A 19,478-nucleotide genomic window follows, 5' to 3' on the forward strand; every position below is an offset into this window, starting at 1 on the left:
ACCCATTTTGTGTCAATTACTGGATAATTTTTAGGTCTTGATACTAAAGTCCATACATTATTTTTTTTGAATTGATTAAGTTCTTCTTGCATTGTATTTATCCAATTATAATCTTTTTAGCTTCATCTATAGTTTTAGGTTCAAAATGAGAAATAAATGCAAAATGATTGTATGCATCTCTAAGTAAAGAACGAGTTCTTACTCCATGTGTAGGATCACCAATGATTAATTTTTTGGGTGATTGTGATCATACCTCATTCTTTGGATAGATCATTTGTATCTTGAGGTTTTCTTGTTGTTCTTCACCTTCATCCTCTTTTTGTTATCATGTTCTTCTTCATTTTGAATTGTTGAGTCTTTTAGGGTGAGCTCCTTCATCCCTTCTATAAGAGGATCTGCATCATCAATACCTTCACTCTTTCTTGAAAGAAGATCATTAGTCTCATAAAAAAAACATGTATTGACTCCTCTACTACTAAAGTCTTTTGTTGAAAACTCTAAAAGCTTTGCTAGAAGAGGAGTAACAAGAAAAATAGCTTCATTAGATTTTGCATCAAATTTTTCTAATCTCTCTTTACCATTGTTCAAAACAAAACATCGGCAACCAAAAATATGAAAAAATATAATATTTGGTTTTTTTCCTTTCCAAAGCTCATAGGGTGTTTTCTTTAGAATTGGTCTAATCAAAACATGGTTTAAAATATAACATGCCATGTTAATTGCTTCCGCCCAAAAGTATCTTGGGAGGTTGCTTTCACATAGCATGGTATGGGCCATTTCTTTAAGAGTTCTATTTTTTCTTTCTACTACTCCATTTTATTGGGGTTTCTAGGTGCTGAAATATTATGGTCAATATCTTTTTCATCATAAAACTTTTCAAAATCTTGATTTTCAAATTCAGTTCCATGATCACTTCGAATATTTTGAATTAAAATTTTTTTTTCATTAGTAACTCTTCGATAAAATTTTGAGAACACATGAAAAGTTTCATCCTTATGTGCCAAAAAAAAATCCATGTAAAATAAGAAAAATCATTAATAATTATAAAGTCATATCATTTTTCACTTAAACTAGTAATTCTAGTGGATCTAAATAAATCCATGTGCAATAATTCTAACGGCTTAGAAGTTGAAATAATATTTTTAGATTTGAATGAAACTTTTGTTTGTTTACCTAGTTGGCATACATCATAAATTCTATCCTTTTCAAATTTAATTTAGATAAACTGGTAACCAATTCTTTTTTAAAAATTTTGAAAGTGAATGCATGCTAATATGTGCAAACCTACGGTACCAAAGCCAACTAGTCTCATTAATTTTGGCATTCAAGACTACTAGCATTGCAAGTTTATCTTGAAAAGATCATTCAAATCTACCATATAAATATTACCATGTCTATGCCCAACAAATTTAATGCCTTTATCATTGGGACTAGTTACTATGCATAATGAAGATTCAAAAATAATTTTGTACCTTTATTACAGAATTGACAATGCTTAATAGATTATGTTTCAAAATCTACTAATAAAATATTTTCAATATACTTGGAGGGAGTAATACCAATGTTACCTATACCGATGATCTTTCCTTTGCTATTGTCTCCAAAGGTGACCATCCCTTCATCTTTTGCATCAAGTGTGATGAATTGAAATTCATCACCGGTCATGTATCTTGAGCACCCACTATCAAGATACCATTTTTGATTTTTTTTGAGATGCAAGACACACCTGCATGCAAAAATTAAGTTTTCACTTTAGATACCCAAGTTTTCTTGGGTCCTCTTTGGTTAGTCACAATGATTGTTTTTAGAATCTATATCTTCTTCACATTTGAATTTTCAGATTTACTAAAGAAACAAGTATAGGATTTGTGTCCTACTTTACCACATTTAAAGTAAGAAATATTTAAAAACTTGATGCTTGATGAGTTCGCATAGATATTTTTCAAAAATTTTTGTTTCATTAAAGGGTTATAGCCAAGACCGACTTTTTCATAAATGGCCTTTTGATTATCAAGTATCATTTGAAGTTTAGTTGAACTAAGAGTGAACTTTTTTACCATAGATTTTAACTTAGCAATTTTATTTTTCAAGTTTAGATTTTTTTGTGTCAAGATTAATTTTTTATTTGAAATAATTTTATTTTCTTTTAGTAAAGATTGATTTTTGATTTTAATTCTTTATTCTTTACCCCTAACTTCTTTAGATCATCAACTGGATCATAAAATACTTCTTGAAGTTTTTCAAAATAAACTCATCAGCAGTTTCAGTGTTTACTTTATTTTCATGTGCCATAAGGCACAAGTTGGCTTGCTCATGTGAATCTTTTTTTCGTAGCTTGACTCATCACTGTCACTCCATGTAGCCACCATAGCTTTTTTTTGAACTTCTTGGGGCCCTTCTTAAGTTATGGATATTTGGACCTAAAGTATCTCGGCTTCTTACATTCATAGCAAATAAGGGGCTGCTCCTTATCCTTCTCCTTGCTATACTCCCCTTTTGTAGGTGGCCTCTTCCTCATCCCTTATTTTCTTTTCTTCAAAAATCTTTTAAACTTTCTAGTGATGAGGACTATTTCTTCATTTTGCTCTTCATTTTCTGTTTCATCAAATTTCTCATCGAGTTGAGCAGTAGATTTGAGGGTGATTATTCTCTTCTTCTTGACATCTTCTTCTTGATGTTGTTTTATGCTTAGCTCGTATGTCATTAGCGATCCTAGAAGCTCCTCCAAGGGTAAGACATTCAGATCTTTGGCTTCTTGGATTGCGGTCACTTTGACCTTCCAAATTCTTGATAAAGATCTAAAATCTTTCTCACAAGATCGCTGTTAGAGTAAGACTTATCAAAATTTTTTAGATCATTAATAATATCCATAAAATGAGTAAATATTTTAGTTATTGATTCATCATGCTCCATTTTAAAGAGTTCATATTTGTACACAAGCATGTTAATTTTTGATTCCTTAATTGATTAGTGCCTTCATGTGTTACTTCTAATCTATCCTATATTTTCTTAGCTGACATGCATGTTGAAATACGATTAAACTCATTAGCATCCAAAGCATAATATAAAATATTCATGGCTTTAGCATTGAGTTGAGCCATTTTCTTGTCAACCTCATCCCATTTTCTTTCGAGTTTGGTTGATTCTAAACCATCAATTATCTTAGTGGATGTGTGTGGTCCATTAACTATGATACTCCACATATTATAGTCAAGAGTTTGGATAAAAATTTTCATCCGAGCTTTTCAATAGGTATAGTTTGACCCATTGAAAACTGGAGGTCGGTTTGTAGACTGCCTCTCGACTAGTGAAGCACCAACTTGAGTTGCCATAGATTTTTAGCTCTTTAATAGTTAAATCAAAGTAGGACTAGAGCATCGAGCTCTGATACCACTTGTTGTCCAGCTATGCAACCAAGAGAGGGAGTGAATTGGGTTTTTAAAATTTTAAAATTAATTTAGAACCATAAGGATTAAGTAATAATAAGCAAGTTATGTGTAGTAAGTGATTTAAGTGAAGTGTAGAAATGAGATGCAAGAATGTAAAAAAATAAGAAAATTTAGATAAAGAGCAAGTATGCACACCACAAATAAACAAGATTTATAGTGGTTCGATGCCAACCTTGTATCTACATCCACTCCCAAGCTTCTACTTGAGAATTTAAATCCACTAAAATGTATTCAACAAGGATACAATATCGGTACCTCCGACTCTAGCTATTCCAAGCTAGAATACTTATTTTTTAGGTACAAACCAATCCAATATAATTCGATTCAAGGTTTGGATCAACCTTTTCAAGTTTGGAACCCTTCCAAAACTAAAGATCAAGATAAAAAATAGAATATGAGAATTAATCATACAGAAATACAAGTTTAGCTCTTTTAATGAGCAAATAAAACTTTAAATATACTTTACAAATAAGGAAGAAGCTTTTCTAATTTTTTTCAAGGTTGTTGAAGACTTGAATGAGCTTTTGAAGGGTTGGTGAGCTTGAAATGAAAGCTTCTTTTGGTTAAAGAGGGCTTTTTGCTTAAGGCTGAAATGAATGCTTGAAAAACTTTGAAAACCTTATCTTTTTCCTCCTTCAAGTACCTTTATATCTTCAATAGATGCTAGATATAAATTTGGACTGAAATAAAGCTATTGAAGTGCATTAAATGAGCATTAAATATAGTCAAAATGAGCTGAAAAATTAATCGTTATGGAGATTTTTCATCGCAGAGGTCGACTCATAGGATCGACCTCTGCACAGGGGTCGACTCATAGGTTGATCTCTGTGGTGCATAATAGAAATTACTGTTCTGTATCTTTGGCCTGCATAGCAACAGAGGTCGACTCATAGGGTCATTTTCTTTGGGTGTGCCAGCCAAAAATAGCATGCCGTTTAACCTCTTTTGACAGGAGTCGACTCATAGGGTCGACTCTTTTCTGTAAACTTGATTTTCTCTCAAAATATATATTCAAAATATATAAAATTACCTCCAATAGATCATAAATCTTCTGTTCTTGCTTTTGAGGCTCTCGAATCAGAACTTGATAAAATTATGATTTTGCCCTTGAAATACAATAAATCTTTTTTCAAGCCAAAATCATTAGTAACCCCCTCAAATATATTGTAATAATTAAAATTAATTCATGGAGCAACACAAATTAATGTGAACTTGCTTAAACAACTCCATTAGTTCCTCGTTGCATGCTCATTGCTTTTTGCGGGAAGAACCGACTTTTAGGGCTGAAAGGCAGGGGACTCTTGATTTATATATCTCGGGTAACTCATCCACTCTCTTCTTTTTTTTATCTTTTTCACTCAAATTAGAATCAATATCAGTACTAGTTTCAAACTCAGATTCTTCTATTGAGTTAGTCTTAGTACTAACCTCTTCTTTCAAGTTTTCATTTTGGCTAGCATCAGTACTAGCCTTTCTCACCTGGTCTTGATATGGATCTTTAAGAATCCTATCACTTCTAAGCTCATAAATTGCTTTAGCATTCTCAAATTGGGGATTCTTGGTTGGGACATTGGATTGATGACTAAGTCCAGATGGTTGGTGGGTGGATGGATTATTCCTTGGATTTGGTATCGGTTGGCTTGGTAATTGATATGATTCTTTCCTCATGGTAGACTCAATTAACTATCATATTTATGCTTCTAGCCTAGCGATAGATTGCTGTTGGATCATAATTAATTATTGAAGTTGATTAAATCTATCATCGACTAGATTGGTCTGTTGAGGAGGTGGATATGACGGCAGATTGTGATATGGTAGTTGGTAGGCTGACTAGGTTGATCTCTATTATAGATATAATTCTGGTATTGGAGCTTATTTTGAAAGTTTTGCCCAGAAGAATTTGGATCTGAGCCTGAGTTTACTGAGGTCTTCAAAAAAAATTAGGTAGTTCCTCCAACCTAGATTACATGTATTTGAAAATGGATCATTGACAGGCTTGGAGTAACTTGGGTAGCTTAAACTTGTTCTTAGATAAAGATAGAAACTGTGCAGCTATGGGACATTCACTGATATGATGACTGGCTAGCACAAATAGAACAGATCTTTTGATAATTGAGAGGTGGTGTATATTACGCAGGAGATTGTTAACCTAGGATTGGAACTAATCTAACTTTTGGACAAGAAGGTCAGTTTTATCTAATTTTTAAGCTATTAGGTTCAAATCAACCTTAGAACTAGAGTCTATTTGTTTGATCTCAAAAATTTCTATTCACTTTTGGTGAGGGATCGATCTTTCATAGAAAGATAATGAAGCATAGTTGATCGAGTTTTTATTGGGTTTCGATCATGCAGTGGAAAGTGATTTTTAAAATTTTTTAAAATACTCAAATCAATAGCTTTATCAAATAAAACTATCGAGCTGAACCCAAAACCCTAGAATCATCTTGTTGAACATGATTAAAGCAAATTCAAGCATGTAAAGAGATAGAATATTATACTTTAATCAAAATAGAAAAGTTACAATTGGTGTTCTCCATAAGACCCAAGGTAGAAGTCCTCCAATGGTGATCCACACGGAAGTTGGCCAAGGTCCTTCCCGATTGGTGCGCAGCCGCAGCTTTGTCTTCTCAAGAACACTGCCAGCTTCAAACTTACGTCACGATCGCACCAAAATCCAGTTGCTTTTGATCTTATCATCAAAATGACACCAAGAAAATACTCTTCAGATGTCATATAGTCTAGGATTCAATTTTTGGCTCTAACATATGGAAAAATTAAATCCTAGGACACTCCAGCAAACTTGCTGAAAATCTCACTACCCTTGTAACAAATTTTGCCACTCAAATTTCTCTCTCTTTTTTTCTCAATTTTTTTTTAGATTTTTTTTTTATGATTTTTCACATCCCCTCTTAACTATAAATAGGGGACCAGGGATGTTACATGGGATGAAGGGGCACCAACTTTTGGTGCTCCAACTTCCCACGTGTGAAATAAATTTATCAAGTAAATTTTTAATGATTTAGATATTTAGATTAGAACAACTCTTTATTCTCTATGTGCCATTAAAATTCTATTCATTTTTGGCATTAAAACATAGGATTTCTGATTTATCTTCTAAGGCAACGCGTTTAATAAAGAGCCTTCTTTAAGAAGGACTCTTTATTTCTCATGCTAAATTGAGGTGGGTGGCAATTATATTTTTGCATGAATTTTAGTAAACATGGAGGAGTCCTTCTCCACTTGAAACTAGTCTAAGTTTGATAAGGATCCAATCCAAATTGATCCAATCCCATTAGGTCAAAGCCAACTGTCTAGGTTAGCTCAAATACTTTGAACCAAACTAATTTGAAAACTTGGATTAATACAATGTGCTAGCATATCAAATTAACCATAGAATTTATATTAAACTCTAATTAAATCAGACCAAGACTAAATCCTAAAGTGTGTGATCTATTAGGTTTCAAATCTAGCCAGCAGTGGACCCGAACTTTTGACGTAACCCTAATCCAATGAGATTAGGTCATCCGAAGAGTCCCAATCAACATGGACTCTTCCAAATTAATTCCAGAATCAAATTCTTTTAATTTTTATCAAGCCCACAAATAATATTGATGTCTAGCAACATATCATGACTACCTAAAAATTTAAAATTTTAATAAAAAATTATCAAAATATCCTTCAGTGGCAAGTTCTCGTGTAATTCAATCTTTCAGTCAAATAATATTTCAGATGAGCTGTAGGCATAAAAATATGTCAAACCCAATCATTTATCTTTATGTATCTCATCTGAAGGTGATGATTCAGTTGATGATATATTAAAAATTCTTTTCTAATTATCACCTTGCTTTGGTCAAAAACTTCAAAATCATCATCCTATGAGATCACATAGGATGTTCGCTCCCCTTATTAGGAGTGACTGATCCCTTATTGATCACTCAGAACCTCCATGCATACTTCACCATATCCAAAAACTCCATACAAGGATCAGAGAATCAAGTTAGATAGTGAACCAAAATATGGATCCACATACATAAGGTACCATAGTGACCTCAGGTCAAAAGATCATTTACGCAACTTCCACTAGAAAATTATCGGTTGACATGTAAATAAGACTCCATCTAATTATTCTCTTGCAGATCAATTCAGTAAACTCATTCTCTAATAAGCACCCATATCTTTGTATTAGTGTCACCACACAAGTGGTTGTGAGATCAACCACCTTATTTTTAAGCATACATAAGACATGTCAGTCTTATCAGTATCATTGATCTCCAACTCAATGTACCAACAACTAAGAATATTTTAGATCAGAGCTATCAAGATTTAGATCTCACTGGCGTAATCTCATCGTGGCCCTAAAATCATTGCCCAACCTATGGGGTTTATTATAATCTTAAAATTAATAAGATGCAGTATATAATAAATCAAAAATATCAATTTTATTAATAATATAATATCAATTACATGAGTTTGGAAGATAAATTACAATAAACATCCTATCGCATCCCATATGCGATTGCTTGTAGGGCATAATTCTTTTAGTTTTTACTCAAGATTTCAAATAAAGTATAGGCTTTATCCTCACTCTTACTCATGAATGCACCTCCACAAGATGCATCAATCATCTATTTATACTGGTCACCTAAACCCATATAGAAAGCTTGAACAATTTATCACCTGGATAGACCATAGTGTGGGCATTTTCTAAGAAGTTTCTTAAGTCTTTCCCATAACTCGTGAATTTTTCCCCTGAAAGCTGAGCAAATCTAGTGATAGCTCACCTCATGGTGTTGGTTCGACCTATGAGATAGAATTTTTTAAGAAACTCGTGCTGTATTTCAGTCCCAGTTTGATTTGGTCTCCTTATTGTGTCAAGCCAGTACTTGACTTTATCCTTAAGTGAGAAAAAAAATAGGGTCAATCTAAGTGCATCATCAGTAAAATTTTGAATCTTCATCATGGATAAATTTTTAAGAACTCATCTAGATACTTGTAAGGATCTTCATTAGTATTTCATAGAAAGATGAGAGCATCTAGATTATGGTTGACTTGATCTCATAATGGCTTGCCAGGATATCAGATAAGTGAATACAAGTCGATGGGTTATAGGTGGAAGGAATAAAATATTCTTTCATTTGCCTAGGTGGTTCTCTAGGGTTTTCAGCCATTTGATTTTCAGGTTTAACGTGAATCAACCGTTCAACTTCAGAATTAGGTTCAACTAGGTCAAGATAAAGAGCTTTTTTACTGTGTACGTACCAGTGCAAACCCTAACGTGTGTGGTTCAAATAGATTTTTTTTTTAAGGAAGAGGAAGAGAGGAAGAAGAAGAGAAGAGGAAGACAGAGAGAAGATTTAAAGGTGAGAATCTTAAGAAAGTCCTAGACCTAAAGATGATAGATGAGAAGAATTAGTTATGGTTAAGTGTTAATTGCAATCAAGTTGGCAAGCAATTAAACCTAGGACACCTATGGGTTTCTTAGACTAACAGATCGATGTAGAGTGGCTTAGCCTAAATACAAGTTGGGTCTGTTCTCACTTCCTTCAACTAGTCAGGTAAGAGGTGGGGTCATGGGGGTCCCTCCATTACTTGCCTTAGATACCAATTGGATTGGCCAGGTAAGCTAACGAACCAATTAAATAACTACGAGTCCACTTAGGCTTTGCCTTTGTAACTTCTTGTCTTAGACACCAGTTTTAGGGATGAGTCCAAACTTATTTTGCACTTGACTTTATCACAATACTCAAACTGAACTCAATTGATCCTAGGGGCCAATGTTTGCTTAATTTTCGTTAGGCTTGGATTAATGTTGGATGCTGGTTGGTTATTTTTGGGCTAAGAAAGGGTGATGAAATCTCCAACTTATCTTATTAATGAATATTACCCTTAAGTTGATTTGAGATGAATATGCATAATCAATTTCAAACAAGGAGTTCTATGTGACTAAATTATATGCATGTAATTAATCCAACTTGAAAGCTCACCTTGTCTTCAGCGATCATCAAAAGTAAATCTAAGATGATGAATACTTCTAAACAATTAAGTTTCTACTCTTGTCATTCAATTTTTATTAGATTTATGTGGATGAATTTTATGTTAATTTGAAAAAAATAGTAATTAATACTAAAAAAAAAGTAGTTTAGGATTAGGGTTAGGATTGATCTCACCAACTTTAAGCGTTTCACCCTTCTTTTCTTCTTTTTTTTTTAATTTTTTTAACAAAAAAGATAAAAAAATCAAAAAAATTAGTAAACTATATTCATAAAAAAATTAAAAAATTAAATATTAAAATTGGTGCCTTCCCTGATAACGACGTTAAAAATAGATAGCTTGTGATGTTGTCGTTAGAATACTGTGATTATCAAATTAATTTTAATTTTTAAAAATTAAAAATATATAAAAAATAGTGAGTCGGGTTGAATTCATAGGAAGACAATACTTTGATTTGATAACTTTAATTTTATCAAATAAAAAATAAAATTTTAAAAAAATAATTTAAGTCAGAAAATAAAAATTAAAAGTATGAAAAATAAATCAAATACTAAGATCTACTATTTAGATCCTAGCTTCTACTTGTAATAAAAATAAAATATAAAAATTTAAAGAGTATAAAAATAAATTAGTACTAAGATCTACTAATTAAAACTTAGCATATACTTGTAATAAAATAAATAACAAAAATTTAAAGTGCAAGAAAATAAATTTTATATTAATTAAAATTAAAGTTTAATTATAAAAAATTTAAAAAAAATAATAAAATAAAATAAAATTATAACAAAGATCAAAAGTTGATCGATGCAGTCTCGTCGGAAAGATAGTTGACGACCTCTCCTTCTTTCTTCATACTTCGTAAAACGAATTGACTTCTCTCTTTCGTCTTCTTAAATTCTTAAATTTTTTATTATTATTTTTTATTTTTTTCACTATTTTTTCTATCTTTTTTCTTATTTTGGACTCTTTTATTTATAAGTAAAATTTTTATCTTTTTTGGTAGCAAACGGAGTCCCAAAAATCCTCAAAATCATATGAAACCCGCATCTTGAATTTTTGACTGTCGGATCGCATTTGGACACATGAGATCCATCCAAAAATCATCGTTAAGCTCCTCATCTCGATCGAGATTGCTGTCAACCATCAGATCATTAGTAGGATGATTTTGGACTGTCGATCAGCACACAGGATCTCCTATTCATAGTTGGATTCAATGTCAACCATCAAAACAGGCAATGGATTTATTTTGGACCATTGGATGGTGCTCAAAAAATCAGTTCTGTCTCAGTTCTCCCATCGACAACGAACATGGACCATCGGATCTCGCTTCAAACTGATTTGGGTCATTGGATTGCACAGTTGCTGTAGGCCACCATCGAAGCATATGGGAAAGCGGGTTCTCAGCCGTCCGATCCCCTATTCAATGCGATCTCAGCTATTTGATCGCATGAAAATCAATCATCCGCCATGAGCCATGACAAAGACCGTGTAACTATGCTTGTGGACTGTGCCTCTGATTCTATGGATCGAGCGGTCGATCCACCATGCATCGAAGGTTATTTAAAATTAATTTTTTGGATATTATTATTTGATTTTGCTCGAATTTTATGCTTGAAAAATAGAAAAAAATATGAATTAAATTTTTATTAATTTTTTATTTATTTTGATGCTTAAATTGCTCAATTACTTTGACATCTATTTATCATAAATATACTCTAATTTTATATTTTTTTAAATTATTTATTTTTATAAAAAAATTAATTTATTTATGAAATTAATTTTTTTAGAAGATGTTAGCACCATTAATTATCAAAAATATCTAAAATAAATATAAAAATATATAACTTATCAATGATCTAGATCTATTTCGAGTGGATATTCATAGAGGTCGGATGATTGTGTGGCTCTATTAGGACTCATCAGGCATCCACGATCATCAAATTGTGGAGTTCTACTACTCGCACAAAGATAGTAATCTTATTTAGATCTGATTTTTATTTTTCAAAATCTTAATCTTGCATGTGATAGATCTTAGGATAGTAATAGATTAGATCTATTGTGTGCATGATTGACTAAAAGGAGTTTTAATCAGATCTAAAATTTTTTCGCTGTGATTTTTAAATCTGTATGTACATTTAAGAGATGAGATTTTCTAAAATTTTCTTCAACTCAATATTATAATTTCTAATTTAAAGCAAAGTTCTTCTAAATTGGTGACCTTATCTTCAAAAAAGCTGAGATGTCCGAGCTTGGAGAATAAGAAAAATTGTTGCTGGATTGGAAAGGACCATACCAGATAGACAAAGCTATGTGATCGAAAACTTATCAATTATAGCACCTAGATGGCACCTTGGTGCCACGGATTTGGCACTTCGATAATCTATGGCCTTATTGTTAGAAAAGTAGTCTATCCTTTAGAGAAGACATTCAATAAAATTTTCTTTCATTATTTTGTCCAAGTATTTTATGTTTTCAGTGTAAAGCAAATAAATATTTCAATTCGAACAATAATTTCTGATCTATGATAAGGTGGGACAACCTAGAAGTGACCAGGACCCTAATATAAAATACTTATGAAGAACTCATTGCTCCTATGGAGACACCATGGTGAAAATCAGGATCTCCAATAATCAAGCTCACTCAGCTAATGAGCAAAAATTGAAGCTAAACTTCGGGTACTCAAAGCGGAGATAACCTGAGGTGGGACCTTCAAAAACTAACCCTCATGCTGATCAAAAGATCTAACAAAAATTAGTCTCATTTCACCTAACCAAACTGAAAACTACTCAAATTATGAACTCAAAAAATCTATGAGCAAGAAAAATGAAAGCTATAAGTAAAAGGCAATCGAACATAAAAAGTTAAAAAAAAAATTTCTTTCATTGATAAAGAAATATTTACATGGGCTTGGCAGTAGGAAATACTTAAGCTTCTACTACTTCAACCCTCTCCTTAGTGGCCTTGAGCTTCTTCTCGGTCTCAAGAATAACCAACTTACATTTCTCCTTGGTTACCCTGACCATCACCTCCACCTCAGCAAATTTCTCCTCAGCCACCTTCACTTTCTTCTCAGCCTCTTCGGCATTACCCTTCAGCTTCTTCATAGCTTCATAGAAGAAGCTTACAACATGGTGCACTGGCTAAAAAGGAATAGAATGAGTTCTAAAAAAAAATTCTACCAAGGTAAAGAGTTCCGTACTTACCCAAAGAGTTGCATCAAAGATGTCGGAGATGTGGGTGTTTGAGCTTAGCCCCTTAAAGTACTACTTGTCTGAGGGCAACTGGATTGCCCGAAGCTACTTTTGAGCAAAGTTGTTATTTTTCAATCCCGAGTCAGATAACTTTATGCCCTACTTTGGGATGTAAATATCATGCTTAGGTTAAGCAAGAGCCAGGGATGACGGGCCAGCACTAATCGCCTCTCCTCAAAAACTCGAGGAGAAAAGTGAGAAACATTGCTTCAACAAAATGAAAAATGAAAAAGCTATGGAAACTTTATCACAGGGATCAACTGGACATAGGCTAATGTTGATTAGCATTTGCCCAAATAATAACTCACGCAAGGATGGTACACTACACCCAAATAGGACGTCCAAGGAGCATTGCTCAGCATCCATTAACCCTGAATCTCAGTATAAGGTGTCGAATCACCATGATTGCTCTGAATAAATAAAAATGGATATCTCATTCTATCCATGACTAGGGGAAGGAGTATCTCAAATAAGATGACATCATTTTCGAGGTTAAAAATTTCACCAGTGCCTCTCTTCACCGATGGCTGAACATCATGAAGAAGACAGAGAATAAAGAAAGCATTGATGACCCACTAGGAGATTGGCATTAGAAAGGTCAAGACAAAAAGATAGAATCTCATAAGTTGAACAAGAAAGAGGTAAAGAGAAAATTAGAGTCCAACCTTAAGGATCTCTTCGTACAGACTCACCTCAACCAAGTTGGAGGACGATTGGTCACCCGATCCTCAAGACCTGCAAGCTCAATGTGAAACTTAGGGAGGAATGTAATATTGAATGCAAAGTCTCCAAGTCCTCACAAATGAGGATGGATACTTCATTCTTGGGCCCAAGAAAGGCTTGGACCCCGACCTCTAGGGAGGAATGTAATATTGAATGCAAAGTCTTCAAGTCCTCAAAAATGAGGATGGATACTTCATTCTTGGGCCCAAGAAAGGCTTAGACCCTGACCTCTGAACCATCAAAGGAGGACTTGTGACCTAAGGTGGAGCCTATCGATCCTAAGGTGGATTCTGGCCAAACAACTAGCTCCCAGTAGAAAGCTCCACTTTACTCATCCTCGAAGGAACTACCAAATATAAACACAAAAAAAAAGCAAAGAAAAATTAAAGAAAGAAGCAAGGAGTTGAGGCTGTACCTAATCTAAGTTTGAAGAAGGAGATGAGGATAAAGAAAATCGAGCAATCAAATAATCTGATATTGGACGACCTTAGCAATGATGCCACTACAAATGCTCTCAAGGATAAAGTCTCACCAAAAAACTCAAGCTTGCCGAAGCTCAGGCGATGAACTCTTCAAGATCAAAAGTTTCTCCATTGGTGAAAAGTGAAAGTGAGAGGTAAAAGGGGGCAACCTATATTTATAGATGGATGGAGGACTAAGATCTTTATGATGTCTAACTGTCTTTACTAACTGAAAAATAATTTACATACATTTTGTGGTCATAAGTTCTTGATTTTAGGTTGAGTTCTATGTTTATTAGTTATTTTGTTTAGTGTTTTGGATTTTATTTTGTATTTACTTAATTTTTTGAACCTTCTTTATGTTTTACAGGTGTTAAAGTGTCTACTTGGGCTGAATATGGGCAGAAAATAAAGAAAAAAATAGTTGGGCCAAGAGAGATTCGATATTGTAATCATGAAGACTTAATCCCAATATTTGAAATCAGACAAGTCCAAAGTCGATAACTGGACAGATTTCAAAGCATGAGAATACAACTCAAATAGGGAGCACAGTTCACCACAGACCAAGGGGTCCATGTGTGCACACATATCTATGCAACAGATGTCCATGGCTGGTCAACATGCATAAGTATGGCATTCAAGCATGGTGCAATGTGTGGAATAAAGGAGCAGCATATTAATGCATGACGTGTAGGTAAATACAAGAAAAATTAAAGCAATAAATGCAAGTGGAGAATGGTTGGCTCACATGGATATCAAGGGAGTAATTAATGCACCAATATGGAAAACAAGGATGCTTGGGCGCTGGTCACAAATGTTGAAAAGCCCAAGAGCACACAAAGCATGATGAACCTAAGCATTTATTGTCAAAGCATTAAATGCCCAATTTCATTAGTGGGTATGTGATGGATGGACGCAAAGAGCAATTGAAGGCTGAGGATGCCCATATAGCTGGGTATTTGAGGTGCGTTTCGGGTGTTTCACGTGGCGTACGAAAGAAACTAATGCATTGGTGAGGTATTGGACTTGACACAAAGGCTGGGCACGAGGAATTATGCACTTGACATAGCGCTGCATGTAGACACTTGAAGCAATGCGGAAGTTTGAGCAAGGCAAGCACAGGAGGATGTGGTTGTACGTAGGTCAAGCAGAAATGCATTTTGAATGTGCAATGAATGTGGCATGTGGCTGGGTGCTTCATGGGTGCTTGTGGCATGTGGTTCATGAGAAGACTATGTGGGAGCGCATGGGTGTTTGGGAGAGTGCACGTCCAACAGGGGTTGTAGGTGGGAAGTCAACAAGCATGGCCTACGAGCAAAGTGTGGCTGAACATGCTCGAGTTTGGTTAATGCGCAGAAGCGAGAATATGTAGGAAAACATAGATGCGGGCATGAGTACGCGAGTGCATGGATGGTGTAGGGATTTGAGTCTTTATAAAGGCAGAGGAAAGGGGGAAGACAAAAGGGGGGGAAAAGTTGATAAACCGAAAAGAAGAGAGCTCAGATTTGATTTTCAAGCCTTCTCCATTTCAATAGTTCTTTCTTTCTTCTTCATCTATGCTTTAGTTTACTGAATTCTTATTGGTTAATGATGAATACTTTCTAGTTTTATTCAATGATAATTGTGTGTGATTTTCTGTCAATGAATAGCTAAACTTTTTGCTCTAAAACTTAGATGTAGTCCGTGAATTTTTTGTGATCACTTAATATAATAGATTGGATATTTTTGTTGGTGTAAGTTGATGTTTTTGGATTTAATTTATGTAATTAACTGACCACTAATTATATGTTTAAGATGTTACATGATGGATCGAAAGAGGAAGGATAATGTTAGTTGGTAAAAATATCAAACCTTGGCAATGTTACTTAGAAATAACGACATCCCATTGTGACTTTTGTCTAAGACATCCAAAGAGCTTAATAAACTTGCATTAAAATTAAAGATCACGAAAGTAGGCTTAGAGTTAACATGATTATAAGTATTGAGTTTTGAAAAAGATCATCACGTAAAAAAAGGAGTTTGGTTATTACTACTAGCAAGAATAAAACCAATCAATTATGTTTAAAATGATCACAAAAAATCAAGTGACGAAATCTAAGTTTTAGGAACCCATCATTTATTTTTTATTTGAACCTTAGAAAATTACATTTGATTTAGTTTTAGGTGTTACAAACATTATTCAGTTTATTAAATTTCAGATTTAATCAATTGAACTTGACTTGTCTAGATAATATAGGAAATTAGAATCTTGGTACTTATACTTCTTCCTCATGGGAAGGATACTCTATTTGCCCTTTACTACTAGTTACAATCTATACACTTGTGGGTTAGTTTTCCAGATATCAAGTTTTTGGCACCATTATTGGGGAAGAGTATTTTCAATATCAACCAAAAAAAATTTCTTATTAATTTAGACTGTATTGTTTGTTTTGTTTTTGTTGAAATTTTATGTTTTTGTCCATTTGTTTTCAATTGATTTAATTTTACTTGTTTTTTTTTTTTTGTATTTCAGATTATTTTTTATTTATGAGACAAGATCGTGGTATAGATTTGAAAAATTTTGATCAAGAGATTGAACGTATATTACATGCACTAAGGAGAGAACGAAGACTGGAGAGAGATCAACTAATAGACATGGCTGAGGGCCAAATGATCTTGCATGACTATGCAATACCTAATGTCAATGGGGCTCAGACAAGCATTGTCAAACCAATTATCAATGCTAATAATTTTGAGATCAAATATGGTCTCATTCAAATGGTGCAATAAGAATAGTTTGGTGGAGGAACTATAGAGGACCTAAATGAGCACCTAACCAATTTTTTGAAGATATGTACTGACACTATCATGACCAATGGAGCTAGTGAAGATGCCATTCGGCTAAGATTGTTTTCTTTTTTCTTAAAGGACAAAGCCAAAGCTTGGTTAAATTTCAAGTCTCCAAATTCTTTTATAACATAGAATGCTTTGTCACAAGCCTTCTTGAGTAAGTATTTTTCCTCAAGTAAGATTGCAAAACTCAGAAATGATATTACTAGTTTTGTTCAGTTGGATGGTGAATCTTTGTCTGAAGCTTCGAAAAGGTATAAAGATTTGCAGAGAAAGCATCCACATCATGGTCTTCCTGATTGGTTGATTGTGCAAACCTTTTATAATATGGTTTGACACATTCAGTCAGGATTACTATAGATGCAGCTGCAGAAAGTGTCTTGATGGGTAAGTCAATTAAAAAAGCTTATGAGTTGTTGGAAGAGATGGCTTCCAATAACTATCAATGGTTAAATGAGAGAGGTATGCCTAAAAGAGCACCAGGTATATATGATGTGGATGGCATCAACATGTTGAATGCCAAGTTTGATTCTCTTCTAAAAATATTTGGTAAGCTTGGTACTGCTAATGTTGTTTCTAACCCTATTTTGAGTTGTAATTGGTGTGGAGGAGCTCACATGAGTTTTGATTGTCAGTAGGTGGAGCAAGCTCAGTTTGTTTCTAACTTCAATAGGTAGCAGAGCAATCTCTATTCCAATACTTACAACCTAGGATGGAGGAATCATCCTAACTTCTCTTGGAGAGATCAAGATAATCAAGGTAGCAGTTTCAGACTTCTTAATCTCTCTGATTTTCAACCAAGACCCCATGGAGTTGTACAACACTCCGAAAGCAAGCAATCTTGGAAAATGGCTATTGAAAAGCTAGCCAATGTGACTTCAGACAGATTTGAAAAGCTAGAGGCTAAAATTGATCATTTAGCCAGTTACAACTAAAATCTGGAGGTACAAATGGGGCAGTTGGCAAATTCAATCAATTCGCATGACCAAGACAACTTGCCTAGCAAGATCGAGATGAATCCAAAGGAACAATGCAAAGCAGTCACATTGAGAAGTGGTAAGCAACTTGATTAGATAAGTGGTGAGACTGTGGTGGATGATGAAAATAAAGCAGAGCATGAAGAAGTTACCAATCTAGCTCTCGGTGAACAAATTAACAAAGAATCAAATCAGATCGAGACTGAGTCTACACCACTGCCAATCAAACCGTATGTTCCCCTTATTCCTTTTCCACAGAGACATAAGCAAAATAAGTTAGATAAATAATTTAAAAAAAAAATTAAGTGTTTAGGCAACTTCATATCAATATTTCTTTTGTAGATGCTTTGGCTCAGATTCCAGCCTATGCAAAATTTCTCAAGGAGATCATGTCTAACAAGAGGAAATTGGAGGATTATGAGACCATTGCTTTGACTGACGAGTGCAGTGCAATAATCCAAAACAAGCTTCCACCAAAGCTTAGAGATCTAGAGAGTTTTACTATCCCTTGTACTATTGATAATATTGACTTTGGTAAAGCTTTATATGATTTGGATGCTAGTGTCTCACTGATGCCTTTGTCTATTTCTAGAAAGATTGGACTGAAGGTGTTTAAGCCTACTACCATTTCTTTGCAGCTAGTAGATAGTTCAGTAAAGTATCCTATGGGTATCTTGGAGAATATTTTGATCAAGATAAAAAAATTTTACATTCTTGTGGACTTCATTGTGCTGGAAATGGAGGAAGATGCAAAAATTTCTATCATTTTGGATCGACTATTTGTAGCCACAGTTGGAGCGATAATTATTAAAAATTATATCTCAAAGCCAATCATCAATCAATTGATGGTTGTGCTCATTTTGTAATTATATATGAATTATTTCATAATAAAAGTTATTTGGCTTATTCATTATAAAGTTATGTACACATCTTCTTTAATGAAACTCTGTGTTGTGATGAAGTTCTTAGGACTATTTAGAATTAATAAAGAAGGATTTATCATTTAGTCCTTAAACTTGTTCGCAACCAAATGATACGCTATTAATAGGACGATAGCGATATCAAGTGTAGGTCATTGTATGCTATATGAGTTAGTTGTCTTCTTATCCAAAGAGTGTGGAGATACTAGTATGGCATGCAGATAAAATATAAGAGAATATTTGCATCGAATGTGATCAACTATAGAGCACTCCGTTGTCAAGAGTAGCTCGTAAAGGGTATGGATATAAATGTCTCTCTGACCTGAGATCACCATGGTGATTTGTAAGTAACTTACTATGCTTTAGTGTCAGACTACCTGAATTTTTAATTTAGTGATGAAAGATTTTTTAGCACAGTCAAGTACTTGTTAAGTCGGTGTGTGAGTCAAGATGGGATGGACCCCTTCAGATTATAGGAGTTAATACATCATTGTATTCTAATTTAATAAAATCATGATCAAGATAATTCATGTGATGAATTTAAAAAATTAAAATATAATGTGGTTGACCATTCTAGGATTGACAGTTAAATCCTAGATCACCTTGAGTATTAGGATCAAAAGGATGAATTATATGACAACCATACATCAGTAAGTTCTTGAATGTTACTTTGCAATTATTTGACCTATCTAGATGTCGGATCTCATTACTAGATGGTTTCATCGATTAGTTTAAAAAGTTATTCCTATGCTATCGGCTTAGGTTCGAACCTATAGGGTCACACTCAAAAGAAGTTACTATCTAATCAAGTGGTCGATCAACAATTGAGAATCATTTCAAGGTGTAATCATCAATTCAATTGATGGTTAACCTGATG

General features: G+C 33.8%; 1 non-coding gene across 1 annotated transcript; it reads right to left on the reverse strand.

Annotated features, from left to right (window-relative positions):
• Positions 1–16,890: 16,890 nt before the first annotated feature.
• On the reverse strand, positions 16,891–16,997 carry LOC140851840 (small nucleolar RNA R71). The gene has a single exon (XR_012134597.1). It is a non-coding gene; the product is annotated as a small nucleolar RNA R71 (small nucleolar RNA).
• Between the last annotated feature and the right edge of the window lie 2,481 nt (positions 16,998–19,478).

The sequence above is a fragment of the Elaeis guineensis genome, chromosome 9 (genome assembly GCF_000442705.2).
Source record: "Elaeis guineensis isolate ETL-2024a chromosome 9, EG11, whole genome shotgun sequence".
Lineage (NCBI taxonomy): Eukaryota > Viridiplantae > Streptophyta > Magnoliopsida > Arecales > Arecaceae > Elaeis > Elaeis guineensis.